The sequence below is a fragment of the Microtus pennsylvanicus genome, chromosome 9 (assembly GCF_037038515.1).
Source record: "Microtus pennsylvanicus isolate mMicPen1 chromosome 9, mMicPen1.hap1, whole genome shotgun sequence".
Lineage (NCBI taxonomy): Eukaryota > Metazoa > Chordata > Mammalia > Rodentia > Cricetidae > Microtus > Microtus pennsylvanicus.
The window spans coordinates 6416685-6440545 of NC_134587.1; the positions used below are offsets into that span (position 1 = coordinate 6416685).

At 46.6% G+C, this 23861-nt stretch overlaps 1 protein-coding gene across 8 annotated transcripts in view; it reads left to right on the top strand.

The window, feature by feature from the left end:
- Positions 1 to 252: 252 nt before the first annotated feature.
- Positions 253 to 23861, top strand: part of Sestd1 (SEC14 and spectrin domain containing 1) — an 89378-nt gene continuing 65769 nt past the window's right edge. For 3 of the 8 annotated variants that reach the window (XM_075984782.1, XM_075984787.1, XM_075984783.1), the window contains exons 1-2: positions 398 to 530; positions 15419 to 15495. The gene's annotated coding sequence lies outside the window, so the exon portion shown is untranslated. Of the gene's footprint in view, positions 531 to 622; positions 682 to 11792; positions 11808 to 15418; positions 15496 to 23861 lie in introns of those variants that run through there. The other 5 variants (XM_075984786.1, XM_075984789.1, XM_075984788.1 and 2 more) reach the window with 4 other exon arrangements.

Consider the following 23861-nt stretch of genomic DNA (forward strand, 5'->3'; position numbering starts at 1 on the left):
CCTCCAGCGTCCCACCTTGGGTATATAAGGGACCACCGCATCCCAGCACACAGGGATCACATTAGACCAAGGGGGACCACGGAGACCACGAGATGGGGGAGGTGGATGAAACAGGAGGAAACAAACAAGGTGTCAGGGCTACTCCAGCTCCAGCCACACTACCTGACCCCCGGCCGGGGCTGCTTCCACCACCCACGCGGCCGGGCTCCTCCCGGTGGGGACCACAGAACGTCAATCCCAGGCGCCCCGCCCCCTTCCGTGCCGGGCGGGGTCTCCGCGCCGCCGACACGAGCGCACGCGAGGTCGCGCGGACAGGGCCGGGCCGCGGGTGCCGGGAGGTGGCCGGGCCACCCGCGCCGCCGCCCCCCAGCCTGACGCACGGAGGGCCGGGCAGCGATTTGCCGCGGGCCCGCCGCCCGGGCCGCTCCGCCCCCGGCCCGCCTCCCTCCCGCCTCGCCCAGCTCTCCGCCCGCCGCGCCGGCGTCCCCGCGTCGTCCCCAGCGCCCGCCAGCCCGGCCCGCGCCAGCCAGGTGAGTGCGGCCGCGCGGGGCGAGGGAGGCGCAGGCCACGCGGGACAGGGACGCGCGTGGCGCGGGCGGAAGGCCGGGCGCGGCCTCCCCCTCCTTCCATTCCACGCCGCCGGCCGGCCGGTCCGCGCCCGCCGCAGACAAAGCGCCCGAGGTGCGAGCCCCGCGGGCCCTCCCCGCTCCCGCCGCCTCGGCCTCGGCCCGCACCCGTCGCGCCCGCGTCCTGGCGGGGTCCCCGGGCCCCGAATCCAGCAACAGGTTTGAGTGTCAGCCTGGATTCACAGGGTCGTCTCCCCCCACTCCTGCCTCGCGTGCGGGCATCCCGGGCAAGCCCCTGCGTCTCTGCGTCCCGGCCCGCTCCTTTGTGTGCGCCGGTGGCAGCCGGTGTGGGACGCGGGCTGCAGGGCCCGTGCTCAGGGGTCGCCCGTAGGACTCGGCTTCCTCGGGGCCTGCGGGCGGGCCACTGCCTCCAGCCCTAGAGGGCCACAAAGGGAGGCCCGAGGTACTTGGCCAGGGTGCGGGGACAGTGTCCTCTGGAAGGATAGAGAGCTGCGGTCTGCCTAGCTCTGGAGGGGATGGTGGGATTCACCCTGTCTGAGGCAGGGGCGTGCAGACACTGACAGCCCCGTGGCTATCCCAGCTTTGACATCCTCTCACACGTGGCCCTGAGCCAGAGAAGTTGGGAGCGCTGCTGTGGGGATCACTCGGCAGCTGCTGTTTGACAGGTCCTAGCCGTCTTCAGGTTGTGTATGAGTCCAGCATAGCCCTCCATATGCCTGCCAGTAGTTTGACAAGCTCTCACATTAAAATTGGCACCCGGGGTACTCCAGGATGGAAAATCCATGTGGTTTTCTTTGGTTGGACAATTTTATTTTCTTAGTGGGATGGATTTACTCCCCATCCAGGAAGAAATCTCAATAAAGAACAATTTATCTTTGTTTACAAGCCTTGGGTCTCGTCACACCTCGCTGGTTTCATTAGTATGCTATTTTAGTGTAACAATACTAAATAGAAGGAAAATATCTTCCTTTTGCTTTAGGCAATAAAATACTTTCTTTGTTCTAGAACCAGGAAGCCTTTACACATAATACTTTTTGTGGCTAGAACTTGGTGGCTGCCTTTACCCTGTGACAAACAGAAAAAGACTCTAAAGGAATTGCAAAGCATTTACACTTCTCTATTGATTGTTTTTGTATCTCGAATTCCAGGAAATAGGTTTGCTAAGTATGTATTCAGACATTCCAGATGAAACTTAACCTTAGCAACTGGCCCTTCTCCGCGCGTTTAAAGAGTTTACCCGCATTTCAGCCACTGTGAATGAGCACTGGAATAGTCCACGGGAGAGAATAGGGTGCAGTGGTGGACCTAGGAGTCTCAAAATACATGCAGAACATGCAGCAGAAAAGTTGGGTCTACCGGGTTTCAGTTGATTGACAGGTACCTAAAGGAGGTGTTTTATACAGGCCCTCTTACTAATGATGTATCTGAAAAGTTAGAAAAAAACTGCATTTTGATATATATAAAATCAAAATGTAATTTTGATCATATATATACATACACAGATATGCATGTATGTACGTATTCTATAAGGATTTCCTTAGAACAAACACAGTCTATAAAGTTGATTTTTTTTTTTTAGTGAGTAAGATTATAGGCGATTAATCTGATTTGTACAGTTTCTTTGGAATAAGTTCACGTTATTAAAAACACCACTCGTGTAATATCTAACTTCAGAAAACTGTTTTAGCTCATGCAGGCAAACAGGAATAATATCTTGGGAAAAGTAGGCCTTTAACTTAGTGAGCTGGTGAGTGTTTGCCAACTGGACTTACCTGGGAAGAGGGAGTCGCAATTAATGAATTGCTTCTTATCAGATTGGCCTACTGTAGGTAAGTCTGGTGTGTTTTCTAGGTTACTGGTTGGTGAGAGAGGGCCCAGTTGACTGTGGGCCAGGTGGTCTTGGCTTATGTAATAAAGCAAACTGAGCAAGCCATGGAAGCAAGCCAGTAAGCAGCACTCCCCCATGGCCTCTGCTTCAGGTCCTGCCCTGAATTCCTGGCCTGGCTTCTCTGTGATAGACTATAACTTGTGAAGGAAATCCTCTCCTCCCAAGTTGGTTTTGGTTAGTTCCTGTCTCACAGTAACTAAAACCTACTTAGAATAGAAAAGCAGGGTATCTTTTAAGAAAAAGGAGCAGAAACTTAGTTTCTGTGTAGCCTTGTTTGAGATATTTTTCATGCCATAAAATTTACCCTTACATTGTACGGTTTTGTAGTGTGTGTATATTAACAAGATTGTGTAATCGTCACAGCCATTAGTCAGGCACTACTTCATTCCCGTGCCTCTGGATTTGCCTTTTCTGGACATGCCATGAATGGAATTATGCATTGTGTGGTCCTCAGTGCCTCTCACGTAGCTTGCCGTCAGTGTTCATACCGTAGCATTGCTATTTTTATGGGAGAATAATATTCCGTTGTGTGGATATACCACAGTTGTTCATTTCAACTGATGCACATTTGGGTTGCATTCGCTTCTACCATTTTGTTTAATACTTCGGTGCATACTCATTCTCAAATATTTTATGAACATATTTCATTTCTCTTGGGACTATACCTCTGTGTGGAATATTTGGTCACATGGTGACAATTGTGTTTTGAAGAACCATTGCAAAGCTTCTATGCATGGGCAGTCTCATCACCAGTGCATGCAGGTTCTACTGTGTATTTATGTTGGTGTGCTGTCGGTGATGACGCTCAGAGCCTTGCAAGTGTAGGCACCTTACCAGCTGAGCTTCACCTCCGTACACGAGGCTCCTGCTTTTTCCACTGGTTATGTTTGTCTTTGTGATGAGTCCTATCCAGCCTAATGGTTGCCAAGTGGTGCGGGTTTTATTTACATCTCGCCTATTTGTTTCTCTTGGTATTTGTGTATTTTCTTTGGAGACATGTTTAGAGTTTGTCTTCACGGGTATTTTCATATTTGATTTCTAAGTCATGCTAGAAGGTAGATTTTATGTAGTTTCCTGGTAGGTGTAGAAAGATTATCTGATCTGCTTGTTTTTTAAGCCTGACAGTTGGAGACAGGGTCTTAATGTGGACTTGTGTTTTTTGACTTTACTTCCTGCATTCTTTTACTTGGTGAGGCGTGCAGAATTATGTTTTGCTTGGTTAATAAATGACAAAACTGGGGGAAAACATTAAACCAGACGAAAGGAAGCAAGTGTATGAGCATTCTGTTTTGCTACCGGATTTTACCATGCTTCTAAAAAATAGGTAGATTTTTTTTCCATCCTAATGGAGGGAGGGCGTGGTTTCCTTATTTCAGGTGGAGAACCAGGGTCATGGAATATCTAGTATCTGCTTCTTCGTGCCCACCTGATCCTAGAGCCCTGTGTTCAGGCTCCCAGACACGTAGTCTCTTCATTCAGTGGCTTCTGTTTTCCCGTTAATTTATTCCCTCTAAGACTAGAGTGATTGTGCAGTTTTGTGCAAAATACAATTATGTTTGTCTGGGCTAAACTGGGATTAAATTTTGTTTTGGAGGGTGCAGTTTCACTTTGAAGTATTGGTTCTTATTCCAGCCTTTACGCACCCCTCAAAGTTCTCACGTGTGAAGAATTCTCAACTGCTTAGAAGCTAGGTAGGGACCATAACATATAGTATTTATTCTTCATGGCAAACTCACTGTGAAGTGTGTTTGACAAATAAGCAGGGACTAACATTTGTCAAATAAGCAAGTCTATATTTATTAATTAGGAAAAACGGTATTTTTTTAAAGTATAAGATTTAGAAAATCCGGAATGGATAAAAATTAGAAGTTAATTCTCTCAGTACCATGTCTTATGGAAGTCACAGGTCTGTTTAAGAACATGGTGACTAGCATGCTCGTTTTCCAACTTAACTCAGTAGACACATATAGTAGCTGGACCATGGGTGTCTGATGAATGAGCAGAGAGCCTCTCTGAATAAAATAATTAGAGTTTGCTCTACTAACTAGAGCAGCTCTAGGAAAAGAATCTTTGGGCTCTGCTTTTAATTTATATTTTCACTTATCAGACATGGGACTTGCCAGTTACAAAAACTGAAAGAATGATGGGGATACAGAGTAGATGCTGAGCATCTGTCTCCTTTCCCCGTCTAGTCTCCTTACCCCTTTACCCCTGCAGGCTCTCTGCCTCGGGCATCATCTGTGAACACTGTCACTCACATTTCTGTACCTGTATCTTTGCACTTGTGTGTGTGCTTAAACACACATCCACGTGACCCGCTATACACATGCACAGCCATGCATTCACAGGCAGCTTTTCTTGCACAGATGGGATCATCATCCATGTATCTTTTGCTTTTCATTTGAACGCGTCAAGACTGCTGCATCTGTAGTCACAAACGATGAACATGATAATTATGTTCCCCTCTCAGTTCGCCCTGCCTGGTTTTGGTGTCCAGATTAAACAGGGCCTTTAGAGATTAGCAACACACTTTCCCTGTTGCTGAGCGCTGGGACAGCTGCAGGTGCCTGTCTGTCCTGTCAGTATGAGTTAGCTAGCTATCACCTGACACCTGTGGGGAGCAGGGTGCTCTGAGATGACCTTTCTGATGTTCCCATTGTTTTTGGGCTATCAGTTTTCAGCACTTGCTTCCTGTTACACTTTATGAGTTGATGGAGGTAGATGATTAACTAAGTCAGTATATGTAGGGTCAGAGTGGCCTTTCTCACAGAGAATGGTAACGTAAAGTCCTCTACGCCTGCTGACTGGCTGTGGATCGTAGGTGAGCTTCCTACCCCTCCAGACTCCCACTGTCTTCTCAGAGTTCAATATTTTCTACCCACAGGGTCTGGAAGTCTTAACTGAGATATGTGGTCATATATGAGAAAGCCAAGTAGTTGCCTGTGATAGAAATGAAAAGGACTGGAGGTACAGTTTAGTTGGGAGAGTTTGCGCCTAACATGCTTGACGCCCCTGGACTGAGCACCACATAAACCAGGAGTGGTTGCACATCCTGGAATACCGGTACTTGGGAGGCAGAGGCATAAAGATCAGAAGTTCAGTCCTTGGCAGTAGGGAGAACTTGAGGCTAGCCTGGCATACATGAAACCCTGCCTCATGGGAAGTGAAAAGAGGGGTGTGGGGGGGGGGTAGTAAGATTTATAAGTGTTTGATGCCAAGCCTGGTGTAGAAAGTTTGATATCCCTGAGACCTAGGAGAACCAGTTCCTACTAGTTGTCTGTGACCTCCACAAATCACCAGAGATGTTGTCCCTCACCCCCAAGTCAAAACTGAAGTGAAAAAGAAAAAAAATCAAACGTTTTCTAGTAATAAACTTCCGCGTGCCTTTCAGTGTAACTTGTTACTGTGGCTGTTAAGGTTATGGTTGAGTTTAGTAAGAACACGGAAGGGGATGGAGTGATGGTATTTGGCTGGGGATTTAGAAAACTCTTAGGCTCTTTAGGCTTTAATTTTGGCAGCTAGTTCTCTCCAAACACTTGAGTCTTTGGAGGCAGGCTAGTAGGGAAAACAGTAGAGTGGGCAAGCCTGGGATAGCCTTATAGTATCTGTTATCTGTTACCTGTTATGTTTGATTTCAGGCACGTGAGCATCGTGTTGGCATTTGAATACTTCAGTCTTTTTTTTTTCTTAAATCAGTAATGAGTGAAAGACATTCAAGTTGCTTGGGTCAGTAAGATGAACTGTAGTCTATGTCACATTTTCTTTGGACATGTCACCCACATCCTCAAATTCTGAGGAAGAGAGCTGGTCTCTTCCCCGCCCGTCAGTGCCTGGCCAGGTCGTGTCATTCACGACAGCAGTCCCCTCTGGGGCGGGGATACAGGGAGTTAAGTGTGGAATATCCTGGAAACTGAAATACTGATGTACAGAAAGCCCATCCAGGGTCGAAGGAGAGACTGAAATACTGATGTACAGAAAGCCCATCCAGGGTCGAAGGAGACTACTTATTTATTAATGATTTCCATGTATAAAATACAGATAGAGGATTGTTAATGTGTCCTAATGTCCTAATGCTTAGGAGTGGTCTTTTTTCCCCCCTAATACTTTGTTTTGCTCATGATGGTTTCACCTACATAATTTATTACTTATTACTCATTTTATTTTCAGTTTGCTCAGGTAGGAGGCTGGGGTGGGTCCTACGGGGACAGTGGGGTAAGTATATATGTGAGACCTGGACAGGACAGCTCCTGACCGTTGAGGATGTGCAGAAGCTGCAGCTCCTTGGAACGGAGTTGAGAAGATCTGCATTAGAATTCCATCTTCTCTGAACATGCAGGGTCATTTAGAACGGAGCCTGCCCTTGTCCGCTGGTTTGTAAAGAGCTATTGATTATATTCTTGAAAGATGGTGATATTGTTTTTCCTTTAATAGGGATTGCTAGAGTATTTGCTCCTCTTTCAGATTCATTGATTGGATATCTTGGCAAGCTTTGAGTTAGGGATATGCAAAACTAAAAATGGTATTGGAAGATCACAAATGAAATTGATGCCCAATAATCCCACAAAAGGATTGGGAAACTCTATGGAGGCTTCAGCTACTTAATGGGAGTGGAACTTGCATTGTTTAGAGAGAACTTTTGTCAGGGTGAGCTCAGATTGCATCATGTAGACTTCCACTTACATGAGTGAAGTGTCGTGGTCCTCCTCATCGTCCTCTTCATTGTGGTAATGATCATGTGTTGTTGTCTTCCTCCTCCTCCTTCTCCTTCTACAACAACAACAACAACAACAACAACAACAGCACATTGGAACTAAGGGTAGGAGTTAGAAGAGGTAGATCTTGTCTTCATAGAGATTATCATTTAACTGGGAGACAAGGAATGAAGACGCTAAGTTCAAGGACAGACAGGTCTGTTTGCTCTTTGTAAAATCCACGCATTGAGTTGGGCTTTGGTAAAGAGTCACAGTCCCCTGAGGAACACTGACAGGAACAATGCCACCTTTTGACGATGTGACCATGTGTCTGTCTTGGTTATCTCAGAGATTACTTTGCTTTATATAATAAGTCTCTTTCAAGAATTGTTCTCTGTGGACTGGGTGCCCAAACTCTTAGACTGGCTCTGAAAGCCAAACCTGGATTTGAAACCCACCCTGAGGAGGCCCAGTAGGTCTTAATGCTGGACAACTTCTAGCCTTTGTCTCGGCAAACAGGGTTTCTCTGTAGCTTTGGAGCCTGTCCTGTCTTGGAACTCATGCTGTAGATTAGTCTGGCCTTGAACTCACAGAGATCTGCCTGTGTCTGCCACCTAAGTGTTGGATTAAAGGCGTGCGCCACCATTGCCTGACCTGCATTCTTATATCCTTAGTCCATTGCAGAGCAGAATGTGGTATAAATACATGCACAGGAAGTCCAGGAGGATGACAGAAAGGCAGACAGACTCATGCAGTGGGGACCAGATGTGGTGAATACAGAGGGGACCAGATTTTGTTCCGTGGGCCATGGTGGAGGCAGCAGCTGGATCTCGGGGGCAAGCTGCTGTGGTCCCACCCTGCTTGTGGTCATGGGTGGGAGTCCTGGCGGCATGAGTGTTGGTACTTGCTGTCCCTGGTGTAGGTAGGATACACAGCATGCTAAAAAACACAATAGGTGGGTGGCTTTTAAGTTTAGATTTTTCAGGGACAGAGGCCAGTTTGACGAAGAAGCTGACAGTGTGCTGGACTGGCAAGCAGCCCCACCCAGCTAGGATCCAAGTACATTTAAGGAGAAGTGGTGTTGGTGGGGAAAGTCTCAGTAGACAGTGGAGGAAAATTAATTTCTGAATTTTGATTTCGAATTTCTCCCACTTGCTACATTATTTTCACAGTTGATCTTAGTCCAAGTGCTTTTTATTATAAAAAGCTAGTTGTGATGTAAATGGGTAGTGCATGCATTCATTACAGTTTATAAGAGGCAAGCAGACACGTGTAGAAGGCCGACTTTTAGTCTCCTTCCTTGAACCCTTTCCTCTGGGAAGCGGCCAGGCTGAGGATCATGGGCCCTCCCGGAAGCACCCGTTTTCTACATGTGTGCTTTCTTACCCCTTTGACGTAGAAGACACCGCAGTCCCTATGCCCACACTGTCTGAACCTTGACTTCTGTTTTCTCATGCCAGTACAGGAAGAGCTTTGTTCTTCCCCGCCCAAACTCTCCTCTTACCTCCCTCTGAAGATGACATTAAACTCCTAATCCTCCATGCCTTTGCCTCTGAGGATTGAGGGTGTGAGCCACTGTGCGTGGATTACTGGTTTGTTTGTTTGTTTGTTTGTTTTTGAGACAGGCCTTGCCGTGTTGCCCAGGTTGCCTTTGAGCTACACTGGGTCTTCCCTTGGTTGTTTCTTCTCTCTCCTCCTCCTCTTCTTCCTCCTCCTTTTTTTTTGTGTGTGTATTAGAGAGAGAGAGAGAGAGAGAGAGAGAGAGAGAGAGAGAGAGAGAGAGAGAGATTGAGATTTTGATTGATTATGTTTGGTGTTTGGTGCTGGGGATCAAACTCAGCACCTCCTACAAGACAAGTGTATGCCTTGCCTCGTGTGAGTCAGTGCTCCGACCCTGAGCTTCTCCCAGCCCCTTGTTCTGGAATGGTTTTAGATGTATTATCCAAGTAATTCCTCTCATGCCCCTTACCTGGTTTCAGTTTCCCCTGCCTTTTTTTTAGAATTGAAGATAGTCAAAACCAAAACCACGCTGGCATGTAACTGGTGACTAAAGGCCGGGCTTTATTTGGCCGTCACTGGTTTCTAACTGTCCCTCTTCTGTTCCAGGGTAGAATACTAGACTGCATTACAGCTTTTCTCTCGGCTCAGCTTGTGTACTTGGATGACCCTAAGAGTTTTGAGAAGTGCCAGTGAAATATTCTATTAGAATACCCCAGAACAGCCCTGAATTTGTGTGTGTGTGTGTGTGTGTGTGTGTGTGTGTGTGTGTGTGTGTGAGAGAGAGAGAGAGAGAGAGAGAGAGAGAGAGAGAGAGAGAGAGACACCTTCCTCATGCTCACAGCAGTGCTATGGCTGTATGTCTTTAACAAATCTTCGTATTTCTGTAGTTAAGCCTGCCACTAATTTTATATAACCCTACCTTATAATAACAGACACTCGGGTGCTTTAGTAAGCTATGGTGATTAAGACTGGGTTTTGGAGCTTGATCAGCTCTGTCCAACCCTAGCGCTGCCCCACAGTGTGATCTTGGGTTTCTTTCCCCTGACACCCACCTTTAAGATCTGTAGGAGGACTGAATGAGGAACTGTGTGAGATGCCTTGGGAAGCATCTGGTGTGACTCTGATGCTACATGCATGCTGATCATTATTAAAGCGTTACTTTTTGGTTGTTAGAATATACTGTAGTCGTTCACTTTTTGTTCTTTCACAGATGATGGAGAGGGAAGGTGCATGTCCGAGCAGTCCTAGGAACTGGGTCTTGGGTCTCTAGTACCTTAGGAGGTTCCTTAAAGGACCAGAATGAAGATCGGCATCCAAAGGGGATTGTTAGGGTACATTACAGGATGCAGTCTGGGCAGCCACGGCTGTCTCATTGTTACTCAGTGCATGACACTGGGTGACTAACAGTCCCATTCTAGTGCTCAGAGCCTAGAGGGTTCCTGGGTGGAGAGCTGCTGGTCTGCAGCCTATGTGGGAATCCCAAAGAAGTTGATTCCGACACGTGGGAGGAGTGCACAGCAACAGGACAGATGACCTTGCTGTTGAGGGTGCAAATGCACAGGCAAAAAGGAGTTCCTCACGTCCTTCCACGTGGGCTGCCACGGCCTAGAGTTGGGTTGGGTCTTCTAGCTTCGTATAATCTGGTTAAGGAAAGTCCTTACAGCATTGTCGTGGTGACTTGTGTCATGGTTGATTCTGGATATAGTCAAGTAGACAACCAAGGTTAGCCATTGCGAGATTCTTGGTACTTGCAGTTCTGATCTTTGGAGAGGAGATGTTGCTGAGTTTTCCCTCCATGGAGGAAGTTTGCATATTGACCAAGGATAACTGAGAAGAGCGCTGTTTCCAGTGTTAATTTCGAAACCATATTATTTGATCTTTGTCTAGCCATTGGTAATTTTAACATCTCTTCCCAGTGAGGTACTTAAGAGAGTTTAGTATTTGCTTATGCCTATAATCCTAGACAGAGGCAGGAGAATTGCCAGTGAGTTCAAGGGATGCCAGAGAAGCCTAGTGAGTTACTAGTAGTGGGCTATGTAGTGAGACCCTGTCTCAGACAAACAAGCCACCAAGCAAGCGAAAGCTTTGGTTTGGATGTTGCCTGTTCAGAACTCATTTGTTCTCCGTTAGTTGGGAAGTGTGGCGCACTGCTGAGGTGACTAATAGCTGGGGAAAGACTAAAATACTGTGGTTGCAGGGCAGACCAGCTGAGCATCGGAATTCTAAATGCTGACCTCCTGAACCCCTGAACCGGCCGGCTTGGTGACTTGGAATGCTTCGAGTTTTAGGAGTGGTTCTGCTGCCTTGTAGCTTTGTAATTGACCAAGAAGGAAGCTGCCAAGAGAGGGCTGGAAGCACAGTTGGTGGTTACATAAAGCTCAAAACACATCAGCCTGACATAATTTATAACATGCAGATCTATTTTGCATAATAATCAGGCATGAAACAAAAGCTGTTTGCATATGTAACCGTGATTAGCAGGAACAGCAACTTGTGGAAGTTTTCCTTCTCAGCCATGTTCTCCAGCAGTGTCTGATGTTTCTACTGTTCAGTAGCATCTTCACTAATCTGCCCTCTGCCCCGCCACGTTCCGTTGCCTTCCTCCCCTCCTTCCTATTGCTTAAAAACAAGAGCAGACAGAACCTGCTCTCCCCTTGTGTTTCCTTCTTCAGCTCTTCAGCCCTAGACCTTGGGGACAGGGCTTGGCTCTAACAGATCTGCCAAAGGCCCATGTGTTGTGAGAGAAGCTGGAGTCCCCAGCTTGGTGGTACTGAGAGGTGGTAGGAAGCATAAAGGTCTGGTGGTTTTGTGTGTGTGTGTGTGTGTGTGTGTGTGTGTGGGTGGTTTTTTTTTTTTTTTTTTTTTTTGTCATTGGAGGTAAATCCCAAAGGGGCCTTGGAACCCTCTTTTCAGCCTGGTGATGAGGAGAGCAGCTCTACTCTGCGTGCCTGCCACAGTGTACCACCCCACCCACTGTGCTCACAAGTAGTGGTGCTCGGGCACAGCCTGGAGTGCTAACACAGAACGGGCTTTCTCCTGATGAGCTGGCAGGTGGGCTGGTTAGTTCTCAGCTGGCTGGAGTTGGCATGACCAGTCCTTTGCTGTCTCTGCCTTTGCCTCTTGTGTTGGAGAGTCTGTGAGGTAAGCCTAGCACATTGTGTGTGCCTCCTCCTTACTCCTCACAGGATACACACTCCGGCACACAGGAACACATTCTCGGCACTCAGAGGCGATAGCACAGGTACAGACATGGCTGCCGTGCTGAGGAGGGGAAAGGGATGGTAGACCGGGAGGGGAGTAATCACCGCAGTGGAATCTTGGACTGTTCTGAAACCCAGTGGCTCAGCCGAACGAAACGCCCGTTGCCTTCTTCAGGCTCTGCTGCATCCGAAGTCAGAATTTTTCTTAGTTGCCTTAAAATGCAGTCCAGTGTCATGTAAGTCTTTTTGTCTTAATTTGAGAAGACAGACTCCAGCCTCCTGGGGACTGGCGATACCATCTACGCGGATGCCCTGGAGCACTTAGGGACAGGAGGAGACAAACACAGCTTTTACAAATGTTGGTGGGGCTTGGGTTGTCTGTGTATGAGCCCACGGGATGTCTTCTCCCCGTGGGAAAGGTGGCAAAGCCCTTTCAGGATCTGGGTTTATAGCAAGAAGGAAGCTACTATCAATGCTTCGTGAGTTAGGAAATACTAGAACTGCTGGGCTAGAGACGGGGCTGGAGGGTGCGACAGGCCCTGGGGCTCTGAGCTAAGCAGCCGGCTGCACTTGGATTCCGCTCTGCACACAGTTGTTACTGCGTCCTTTGAGTGAGACTGTTTCTGTGCCTTGGGACTATTCATGCTCGTGGTTCCTCATATCTCAGTATGAGTCATCTAAGCAGAATCGTGGTTTTTCCCTCAGACTTCCTTGAGATCAGATATTTTAGAAAAAAGAATACTGGTTGGAGAGAAACTTGATAATTTACATCTGCTCTTGTCTGTCCAGACTGTTTATACCTAGTTTGTTTGTTCAGGCTATATTCTGGGTGTGCTATGAGCAAAACAGGTTTATTTTGGATACTTCTAAAGGTAGGGAAGTCCGAGATAAAGGCAGTGAGTGTCAGGTTTGGTGTCTGGCGTGATTTGTAGATGGCCATCTTCTTGTCATGGCTTTGCCTGGAGGAAGGCAGCAAGGGGCTTTTTGGGATCTCTGTTGTTTTTGTGGCACAGGCCTTACACACACAAGGCCAGTCGCCCTAATCTGAACTGTACCCTTGGCCCTCTTTGCATTTTAAAACAGGAGATAGTGTCTGCAAGTGCCCTAGGCTGGCCTTGAGCTGGCTTTGCTGTCCAGGAAGGCATTAAGCTTGAGGTCTTCCTGTCTTTGCTTCCTCTGTGGCTGGCCGTAGGCCACATGGTTTGGACATCTCTCTCAGGAGGGTACGAGTCCTGTCCTCACAACCAAGTCACCTACAAGGGGCCATTGCCCAAGACCTCACTCTGAGGGTTAGGACTTTGAAGGGACAAAGCATTCTGTTTATAGCACTGCAGGTGCTCTGGTGACATTTGCATGCTTAGAACACGCTGATGGGGGGTGGGGAGCATCAGAAACACCCCCTGGGCATCTTCATGACTGTATCACGGGATCAGTGATTCAAGTAACAGAAGACCCTAAATGGCAGTGCTGAGGATTGAACTCGGACCTTGTGCATGAGAATGTCTTCTGCCTCTTAATGGCTCCCCTAACAACACAACCTGACCTAAAGCCCTCACCGTATCCTGTTCAGTTACAAACATCGCCTCCTAACCAGCAACAAACGTGTACCAGTGGAATCTGCTAACGGGGCCCAGTTCTTACATCATATAAGCTCAGAGCTGGATCAAGGCCGACCATGGTTCCCAGTGAGTTCACCTTTACCCCTTTCCTTTGGCCACGGCCTTCCTGAGAATTATTTAAAAGCTGCTCCTTGTTTTTGAAGTGGCTGTAAATGTTCCTGATTTCTAGCTTGGTCACACTGTGTGTGTGTGCATCCAGGCTGATTTTAGTTGATGTTTAGGAAGGCCTGCTCTGTTGCCTGGGGCCATCTTGGGGTGTGGTTCATGGACACTTTACAAGTGTCCACAGAAAGGTGCAGTCTGCTATTTGATACAAGGTTCCATAAATGTTGACTAGGAATTGATGGTTAATCTGAGGCTGTTGGATTCTGTGTTGTTGATTTTATGTTTTATGAACTTTTGAGGGGCCAAGGGCAGGGTGACAGACGGTGGTAGGGAGGAGGAGTGAGGGAGAAGAAGTGGGGTGTCTGAGGGGAGGAATAAAGGGAGGGAGGCTGAGTGTTGAGTCTCCTGCTGTACCTGTGGGTTACCTGCTTCGTGTTTTCCGGCGTTGCTGTTTGTTGGACACACCCAGGTGCTGTATCTTGATGGATTAGCCTTCATTATGTAATGTGCTTCTCTGTCTGATATTTTCATTGCTTCAAAGTTTATATATTATTAGAGGTCATTCACTGTTCCTTTGGCTACTAGTTACGTGATTAATCATTTTACATTCTTTTTCTTTCAGCCCTCTTCTGTGGTGAGCTTAAGTTGGGGTAGGTGGTGTGTGCTATAATCTGGTTTATTCAGGAGGCTGAGGCAGAATCCTAAGTTTGAGGTGTTGTGTGAGCTACAGAGTAAGTTCAAGGCCAGCTTAGATCTTATTAGTTAGATCTCAAACTAATAAGAAGAAGGAAATGAGGCCTGCCTATAGGTCAGTGATAGCGTGGTTGCCTAGTGTGCATGAGGCCCTGAATTCAATCCCCAGCAGGACAAATAGTTTGTTACACACGTTGTAGGCAGCTTGTAGTTGGGTCATGCATGCTTCTTGCACTGTTCTGTTGTCTCTCAATATACTTGGATTATTTGCAATTACTGTATTTGCTGTTAGGGCTGAAGTCTATATTTTTTGTTTGTTTTGTTTTCTGTTCCTAGCTGGTCAGATTGCATCTGCAGTCAGGAATCAGAGTGCTGAAGGCTTGGCAACTCAGTTCATGTCTTTTCATTCAGGCCTGGACCCAGCCCATGGGAGGGCGATGCCCACATTTAAGGGTGTGCTTTCTACCTCAGCAAACCCAACCTAGAACTTTCGCTCATGGACACTCCGAGAGCTTTGTCTCTCAGGTCATTCTGGATGTCCTCAGAGTTCGTTACTTGTCACCATCTTACCAGTGTGGTGAGATACGGAAGCCTCGCCTCCTGCGTCCCTCTCAGCCTTTGCTTTCTTCTGGCAGATCGACTTAGGGGAAGAAAGATCCATTCATGCTATAGGTTCATATTTCCAGTCCTTCCAGCAGGGCTTGGAGGAGTTCCAGGCAGCAAGGGCATTCCTCAGCCTGGCTATCCCTTCATATCTGGGGACCAGGAGACAGAGGCAGGAACTGGAGGTGGGATTAGTGTTTACTTCCACCAGAGAGATCCTGCCTCCTAGCAGTGGTGCAGAACCCTCCCCCCCAGTAGCACGTCATGCTTCAGTGTCTTCCATATGTAAACCTTTCTGCTTTAATTGTCAAACACAAGGACAAGAAGAGTGTATTCACCAATGGTTTGGTTTTGTTTTCCTCATAAGGTACGGTTCCCTCTTTTGTTAACACAATCTCTTTTAAACCATGCCTGTTGTTGACAGTTCTTTTCAGCATCCCTTCATCTCTGAATCTATTTTTTTCCCTTGAGCTCAGCATATTTTTGTTGAGTGTAGGCTTTTGGGTTGACAACCTATTTTTTTTTCCTTCAGCATTTGAAAAATATTCTGCCTACCGTGGTGTCTGAAGAGAGGCCTGCTGCCATTTGAATTGTTTTTCAGAACACCGGGTAAGATCCCATTTTTCTCTGAATGTATTCCTTGTTCTTGGTTTTCAGAAGATTTGTTATGCTGTAGCATGAGGCAGAGGTTTTGGGTTCTGTCTTCTTTAGGTTTCCCTTAACTTCTTGAACCCAGGCATGTGTATCTATCTCTTGCCACATCAAAAGCATCCTGATTTCTTCTAGTATTTTTTTTTTTTTTTTTGGTTTTTCGAGACAGGGTTTCTCTGTGGTTTTGGAGCCTGTCCTGGAACTAGCTCTTGTAGACCAGGCTGGTCTCGAACTCACAAAGATCCACCTGCCTCTGCCTCCCAAGTGCTAGGATTAAAGGCGTGCTCCACCACCACCCGGCTCCTAGTATGGTTTTTTTTTTCTTTTTTTTTTTTAAATTTTTTTTATTAATTTATTTATTTATTAAAGATTTCTGTCTCTTCCCTGCCACCGCCTCCCATTTCCCTCCCCCTCCCCCAATTAAGTCTCCCCCCAGCCCGAAAAGCAATCAGGGTTCCCTGTCCTGTGGGAAGTCCAAGGAACCCCCACCTCCATCCAGGTCTAGTAAGTTGAGCATCCAAACTGCCTAGGCTCCCACAAAGCCAGTGCGTGCAGTAGGATCAGAAACCCATTGCCATTGTTCTTGAGTTCTCAGTAGTCCTCATTGTCCGCTATGTTCAGAGAGTCCGGTTTTACAAGATCAACTCCAAAAAATCCTAGTATGTTTTTATCGCCGCCTCCCTCTTCCCTACTTCTGGGACCAGGCTGACGAGGGAGATTTTTCGTTTTGGCGTCTTGAATCCTTGGAGATGGGTTCTCTTGTTTTCTCCCAGTTGGAGCTGTATGCAGCGTGCTCGTATCTCACCAGGCTGTCTCACCTGTCCCAGAGTCACCACGTTGAACCATGAGCCAGCCCTGGCCCTCAGCTGCTTCCTTTCGGTGCTGTCATTTACTTCTCTCCTTCCCCTCATCGGCGCCCTCTTGTTTTTAAACAAGGTATTACTAGTTAGGCTGTTTAACTTGCTGTGTATCCCAGTTGTCCTCAAGCTCCTGATCCTCCTCAGCCTCCAGAATTCTTGGATTACAGGCACACTTGTGTGTGCCACTGTGTCCCGCTCCCCTTCCAGTTCTTTGTAGAGCCTTTGTTTCTTTATTAGCAGGGCGGTGATGGTGCATGCCTTTAATCCCAGCACTTGGGAGGGAGGCAGAGGCAGACGGATCTCTGTGAGTTCGAGGCCAGCCTGGTCTACAAGAGCTAGCTCCATTCTCTGTTTTTTTTGTTAAGATTTTCTTTGTTGAAACTTTGTTTTTTTTTTTCATTTGTTTTAAGCCATGTTAAAGATTGATTGTTGGAGTTTTGTTTGTTTTTTGAGACCAGGTATGTTTTAGTTAGGATTTGGATTACTGTGAAGAGACCATGACCATGGCAACTCTTATAAAGGAAAAGCATTTAACTGGGCTGGCTTACATTTTCAAAGATTTAGTCCATTATCATCACGGTGCGACATGGTGACATGCAGGCAGACATGGTGCTGGAGAAGTAGCTGAGTGTCCTACATTTTGGTTTGTAGGTAACAGGAAGTGGTCTGTTTTACTGGGAGTAGCTTGAGCATAAAAGACTGATAAATTCTTTCTTAGACTAACCTCTCCGCCGACGCAAATAATCCCAACCAAACTGAATTAGACTGAATTAAAAGATGCTCATGTTTAATGGAGTGCTCCCAGGTGGCCCCGAGAAAGCATGGAGAGGGGAAGAGAGAGAAGGAGACCACTGGAAACCCCGAGGCCACGTGTTCATTGGGGGGGGGGGCAGTTTAAATAGCCTGTGGGAGTGGTCTTGACCTTCCCTGGGGAAAGGGTTACTGTTTTGCTGGCTTTCTTGACCCTCCCTGGGGAGGGGTCACTGTTTCTCGGAGGTGGAGTTTGGACTGAGGCAATTCCCAGGGGAGGGATCTTATGCCAGGAGCTGGGGTGAAGCCCAGAGCCAAACAATCCAGACTTTTTGTATAAAGGGATGCCAGGGAGCTGAGGTGACGCTTCTGACCAAACAGAGACCTCGAAGGCCATCCCACAGTGATGTACTTCCTTCAACAAGGCCACACCTACTCTCATAAACCCACACTTTGTAATAGTGCTGCTCCCTTTGGAGGCTATTTTCTTTCAGACCCCCACAAGGTCTCCCTGTGTAGCCTAGATCCCGGTGACCTCTTTCCCTCAGACTTGCAGTTACTGACACCACAGTTGTGTCCCCTCATGCCCAGCACTCAGGCTGCATTAAAGTCTCTGATGGGATTCTGATGTGGTCCTCACGTGGGTTCCGCCCATACATAAGGGTGGAGCTAGTGGGATGTGGGGAAGATGAGACTCTTGGATCTCTGTGGCCTTCTGTGATATCACCCTGCAGTTGGGGTGAGGCCGAGTGCAATGTTTCCTGTCCTATTTGGCTGGAGAATAGCGTAATTATTGTCTAGAAGATTGTTACCCTGCTACCTTGCCTTTCCTTGTCTGTGACCACAGGCTTCAGCTGTGTTTGTAACCCTTCTCTTGGTGTTTTCAGGTTGATATAGCCTTTCACCTTTGAGTCTGAGATGCAGTGAAGGGAGCAGGAACTCTATAGAACTCAGATTGTTCTTTGTCTCATGGTCCCCAGACAGACTGTTGTCTGTCCCTTTCACTGACTCCTATATTGTTTTAGTTCAGTTGTACCCAGAAAGAGGAATAGGAAAAAATACTTCCATACTGTCTTGGGAGGAACACCATTCCACTTTTTTTAAACACTCATGCAGTGACACTTTCTTTGCAGAGTTTCTCGGCCTGATGTTCGTCTTGACAGTATACTTCAGAGTCTCTGTGACAACATCACACTGAGGGTCTAGTTTGTTGAGTATTGGATTTAAACACTGGAATACTAGATAAAGATTGGCATTTGATTGAATGACAGTTTTTGTTTTAATAAAGTATTAGTGCCAAATGGCCAGTAATTTTGAATACATTGTAGTCAGCTCTAGAGCCTTGGATTAGTTCCTGTGCCTGGGCTCAAACCCTGGGATTCTGGTTCATTTGGTGTAGATGGTGCTGAGCTTTGACAGTTGTTGGAAACTCCCTCTGTAACTCTGATGTAGAGACTGGCTAAAATATAATGAACACCTGTGGCTTGTGCGGCTCAAAACTTCTGTCTTGGAATGCTTCCACTTACAGCCTTAAATTTTCTTTTAAAGTTTTTGCCTTAAACATTTTTGCCTCGGACATTCTATTGTGCTTTGTTGTGGTCAGTATTGTCAGGTTGATGGAATCTAGACTCGCCTGGGAGACGGCTTCTGAGCAAGCCTGTAGGGGTTGTCTTGATGATGTAAGTGGAGGCGGGAAGCACGGCCCCTCGTGGGTGACAGCATTCCCTGACCTACATCCTTGACTGTCAGAGTGGAGACAGGAAGCTGAGCAGCAGTGTGCATTGACCCCACGCTGTTCGCAGTTGGGACATCAGCTCTGCCCCCTTGACTGCCCCGCCATGATGTCATACCTCGAGCTGTGAGCTAAAATAAACTCTGTCTTTGTTAGGGCTCTTGGATCAGAGTATTTTTAGCCAGAAAGAGGCAGGGAAACCAAGACACACATCCTGCCAATGGCATACTTACCTTGTAGAAGCATTATATGAAGTAGGGTTTGCTTTGCAAAGAGAACAGCGGTTTGTGAAATCAGATACCCATTAGTTTCTCTTGCTCCCGTGGCAAAATGCCTTTCATAGACCACTTACGGAGGGCGTGGGGCATGGGGTGGGAGTGTGTGGCAGGGTCCAGCTGTCATGGCGGGGAGGCCAGGCTGCTTTTGTTCAGGTGCGAGGGCAGACTGCTACTGCCCAGCCCACCTGCCCTCTGCATGCCGTCCAGGACCTGTTTCCCTCTCCATTTAACCTGATCTCAGCTTTTCCATATAGACATGCCCAGAGATTTGCTTCCATAGTGATTCTAAATTCCATCAAGTGGCCAGTCAGTATTATAACCATCGTGATGTTTTTACACAACTCAAAAATGATAAAATACTATACTAATTTTTTAAAGATTTGTTTCAATTCTTTTGAGTTTTTCAAAAGGTACGTATAGGAGCAGAGCAGATACTATAAAGTTCTATATATTATTTAATGAAATCTACTACCTTTTTGTTTGTTTGATATGTATTTTGACACAGGACTCACTCACCCTATAGACCATGCTGTCTTGGAGTTGACAGATAGCTCAGGCTAGCCTCTACTTGGGTTCTTCCTGCCTCATCCTCCTGGCTGCTTGGATGAGAGGTTATATCACTATGTGTCATATGAAAGTCATAGTCTTCTATTTTTTAAAGACCATTTCTCATGTCACATAGACTAGCCTCCAGTGCACTCTGCAGCCCAGAGGCCTTAAGCTCTTGATTCTCCTGTTCCTGCTCCCAAGTGCTAGGATTATGAATGTGTGACACCATGTCCAACTCCAAGACAATCTTAATCTGCTTATGATTTCTTTCTGTCCTAAACAATAGCATATATGGCTACTAAGATGAAGAGTCTAGTCGCACACAAGGAATTGGCAGTTGGCAGTGGTCAGGGTTGGTGAGTGGCAGGATCTTGTGTTAGAACTATATAGGCAGGTGGCTTTGGCTTCTAGTAGTTAAAGTGGTTCAGGCCTAAGGAAAGAAGGGCAAGCCAGAGGAAGACAGAGAAAAGCCGCCAGGCAATAGAGAACTTGGAGATAAAAATAGGAAAACAGATAAGAATTCAATTAACTTCTGTGACCGTGCCTCTCCTTGGAGGAAGAAGTCTGGTGTTCCAGTTCTCTATTTTGGGCATGCATATTTAGCTCAGGTCTTTGTGTATGACCTCTGTAGGTGAGATGCAGGCAGGATTATAAAATGATACTAACTTGCCTCGAATTAGTCATTCATCAAACATTAGGTCTCCAGTTTCTTACAGAAGCCAAGGCCGAGGGCCTGCTACCGTGCTTAGTAAATGACGCGACATTACTGGATTGCTGTCAAATCCTCCTCACCAGCTTCTGTTTTTCCAACTGTAGAGATGCTGTGTGTTTTCTTTAGTATGTATTCTTATGGAATCCAAGCCCTTCCTATGTATTATATGTACTATCTACAATATCATTTCAACATCTCTGTGCTGTGATTGGATCTCCATCTTTGTGGCAGGCGTATGGTTTGACTTTGTCTTGGTGTGTGGAGTCTGGACAGTCTCTGTACATCCAAATCCTGAGGGAGGGTCTGAGGTTTCATGGTACTGCAGGAAGGCCCAGGGGTCTGAGGTTTCATGGTACTGCAGGAAGGCCTGTTGCTGTGTTAGACACGTGCAGTCTAATCATCCAGGCTTGTCCTGGACTGTGAACACTTCCGTGATTCCTACAGAAGGAGAAGTAAACTAGCCACTTAGAACTTCTCTAAGGACCCGGTATGAGGCTCAGCACATGAGCCTGGGGACCTGTGTCCTATTCAGGCTGTCCTTTGATGTCTGGGCATGCCCCGTGGCATGAGCCCTCTTCTTCCCCCAAATAAACAAATGTAATAAAGCCTCTCCAGAAGAACCCAGCTATTTGCCTTATACTCACCGTGTTTCGTCTGTGTTGTAAAAACTCAGGATTCCGTGGGGAGAGGCAGACGTAATGAGAAGTGAGACTGGCTTGGCCCTTCCCTGCTCCAGCAAAGACATTTAGGGTACGCTCAGTGTCGTGTCGGCTCTGATAGGAGCACAAGGGGAGGACGAGGTAAAGATGAATCTCGTAAGTTACAGAAGACTCAGTGCATACGGGTCATCAGCAAGCTGAGAAATGCCAGGAGGATGAGACCTCTCTGGACAGGGCTAACTTCTGTACATAGGAGTTTACACACTGTGTGTTACAGGATTTTTTTCCCCCAGAGAAGTTTTAACTTGGATCATCGTGTCACTAATAACTTAAGAATGTCTGCTTTAAGACTGAAATAATTCCATTTTCCCCTGTATTACATGCGGTGGAAAGAGTGGCAGCTAACTTTGATAATGCTCCCTTTGACTGCTGCTCTGATACCAGACTGTACATAATGGGTTTGGCTTTAAAACCAAGTCAGTAGGATTCAGGACTGGATTTTTAATAGAATTGAATTTAAAGTCAGGAGCTACATCTTTTAAAGCACTTTGACAAACAGATGGTTGTTGTTCTTAAATACAAAGTAGAACTGCCTTCGGTTTTATATCATTTTGCTTATAGTATTAATTGCTGTCTCAGTTCATGATTTAAAAGCCCGTGAGCAACAGTGCTGACTAGTTTTGTGTCGACTTGACACAAGCTAGAGTCATTTGGAAGGAGGGAACCTCAATTGAAAAAGTATCTCTACCGGACTGGCCCATGGGCAAGCCTATGGTATATTTACTTAATTAGTGATGGATGGGGAGGGCCCAGCCAATTGTGGGTGGTGCCACCTCTAGACAGGTGGTCCTGGGTTTTATAATAGAGCATGCTAAGTAAGCAGCACTTCTAGCGTCTGCCTCCAGGTTCCTTCCTTGAGTTCCTGCCTTGATTTCCCTCAGCAGTGGAGTGTGACCCAAGAGCTTCCACAGCAATGGAATCCCTAAGGCAGTATCCTTCACCATGAAAGTATAGAAATTAAAACATAAAATTTGTATCGAATAAAAAATTAAGTATAGGATTTGTTATGTCTCATAATACTTAGTAAGGGATACACAATCCATTTCCCTTGGGACCATGTGTATTTGACTTCCAATCTAAAAAATAGTCTCATCTTTCTTCATTTTTCAGCAAAACTTTATTGGGCCTTCTTAATGTCTTCATTCTTTTCTGCGTGCTCTCTGCGTGTGTGTATGTGTACTTACAATTATTTGTATTTTTGAGTACTCTTTGAGGACTTTTTATATTCTGAGTAATTCAACTTGTGTCTGTGGTGTGATCAGTTCCCTCAGTGAACTCTAATTTGTCAAGGAATACTGTACTGCCTAGGCAAAGCTAAGCAAGCCTTTAAGGGCAGGAAGGGATTCCTCAGCGCAGCCACGCCAGGTATAAGAGAGCCTTGGAGCAAGATGGCGGCAGAGCCCAGGGCATAATTGTGGAAGTGTGATCTGTGTGTTTCTGGGGAGAGGCACACAGCTGAAGAGGCAGGGTCGTGATCTGCAGGACTGCCCTGTGACAGTCCAGTAGAGGTTTGGCCGGCCCACACTGCATGCAGCAGTAAGGGGACAGATTGTTTTGCAGGTGTGTGAATCTTGACTGAAAGGAGTGTGCAGTCAGGAAGTCCACTAGGAGCCGTCCAGTCAGGAGGAGCCATGCCATGGAGAAGGAAGAGACACAGCCCGTGCAGCCTTGATTGTGTGGAAGGCACAGCTTCTCTGCTAGGTCTTACGATGTGTGGGGATGTGCGTGTGTGCTGTGGAGTGATACGGAAAACTTCTGAATGCTGGCTTTGCTTCAGCTGCCTTCATCTTGAAATAATTTAAGGTTTAATAGAACAGTAACCAAAAAGAATCTGAAGAATTCCCATATATAGTCTTTACCTTATGGTCTCCTAATATCAGCTCCATTTCTGCATTTACTTTTTCTGTGCTGGGACTCAGACCAGGGCTGTGCACAGACCAGGCGACTCCTCTACCAGCGAGCTGCTTCTCTTGGTCTTGTCCTTCTTTTTTCCATTTTAGTTTTCAGTTAGCTTACACAGTAACAGATTTCCTTATGCATTTTCATACGTATTTAGTTTTGGTTATTCCCCCTTCGCGTCTACGTTCTCCACTTTTACCTTTCAGTCCCAGAATTCTTCTTTCTCTTTCGTGTTGCACGTGTTGTTGCCTTCCCGGTACTCTCCCTGAAAGAAAGCCCCCTTTGACCTTTCATGGGGTCATTTCTAAGATTCCTGACCTCTCCTCACACTAACATCCACTTACACACAGACATGCATACAGACACATGTATGTACACACATGCACACACATGCACACTCACTAGAAGCTAGGGCTTATACAGGCGGTATGGTTCTCCTCATGTCATACTGTCCCGTGGATTTCAGCTTTCGTTATAGCAGATGAGATTCCACTGTGTGCCTGTGTCCCCTTCTCATTCTTCTGTTGATGGGCATCTAGGCTGATCCAGTTCCTTTACCATTGTGCACAGACAGCATTGAACACGGGTGTTTGAGTAGTCCTGTGGTAGGGTACAGACTCCTTGGATGTGCCCAGGAGTGGTATCATGGGGTCATTGAATAGTTCTCTGTTTAGTTCTGTAGAAACCTCCGGGCTGATTTCCATGGTGGCCACCCCAGCGTACACCCCTGCCAACAGTGGCTAAGGGTCCTCTTGTCACATCCTCAGAGCCCTTCCTTGTCATTTGTATTCTTTATGAAACCATCTAACAAGAATGAGAAGAATC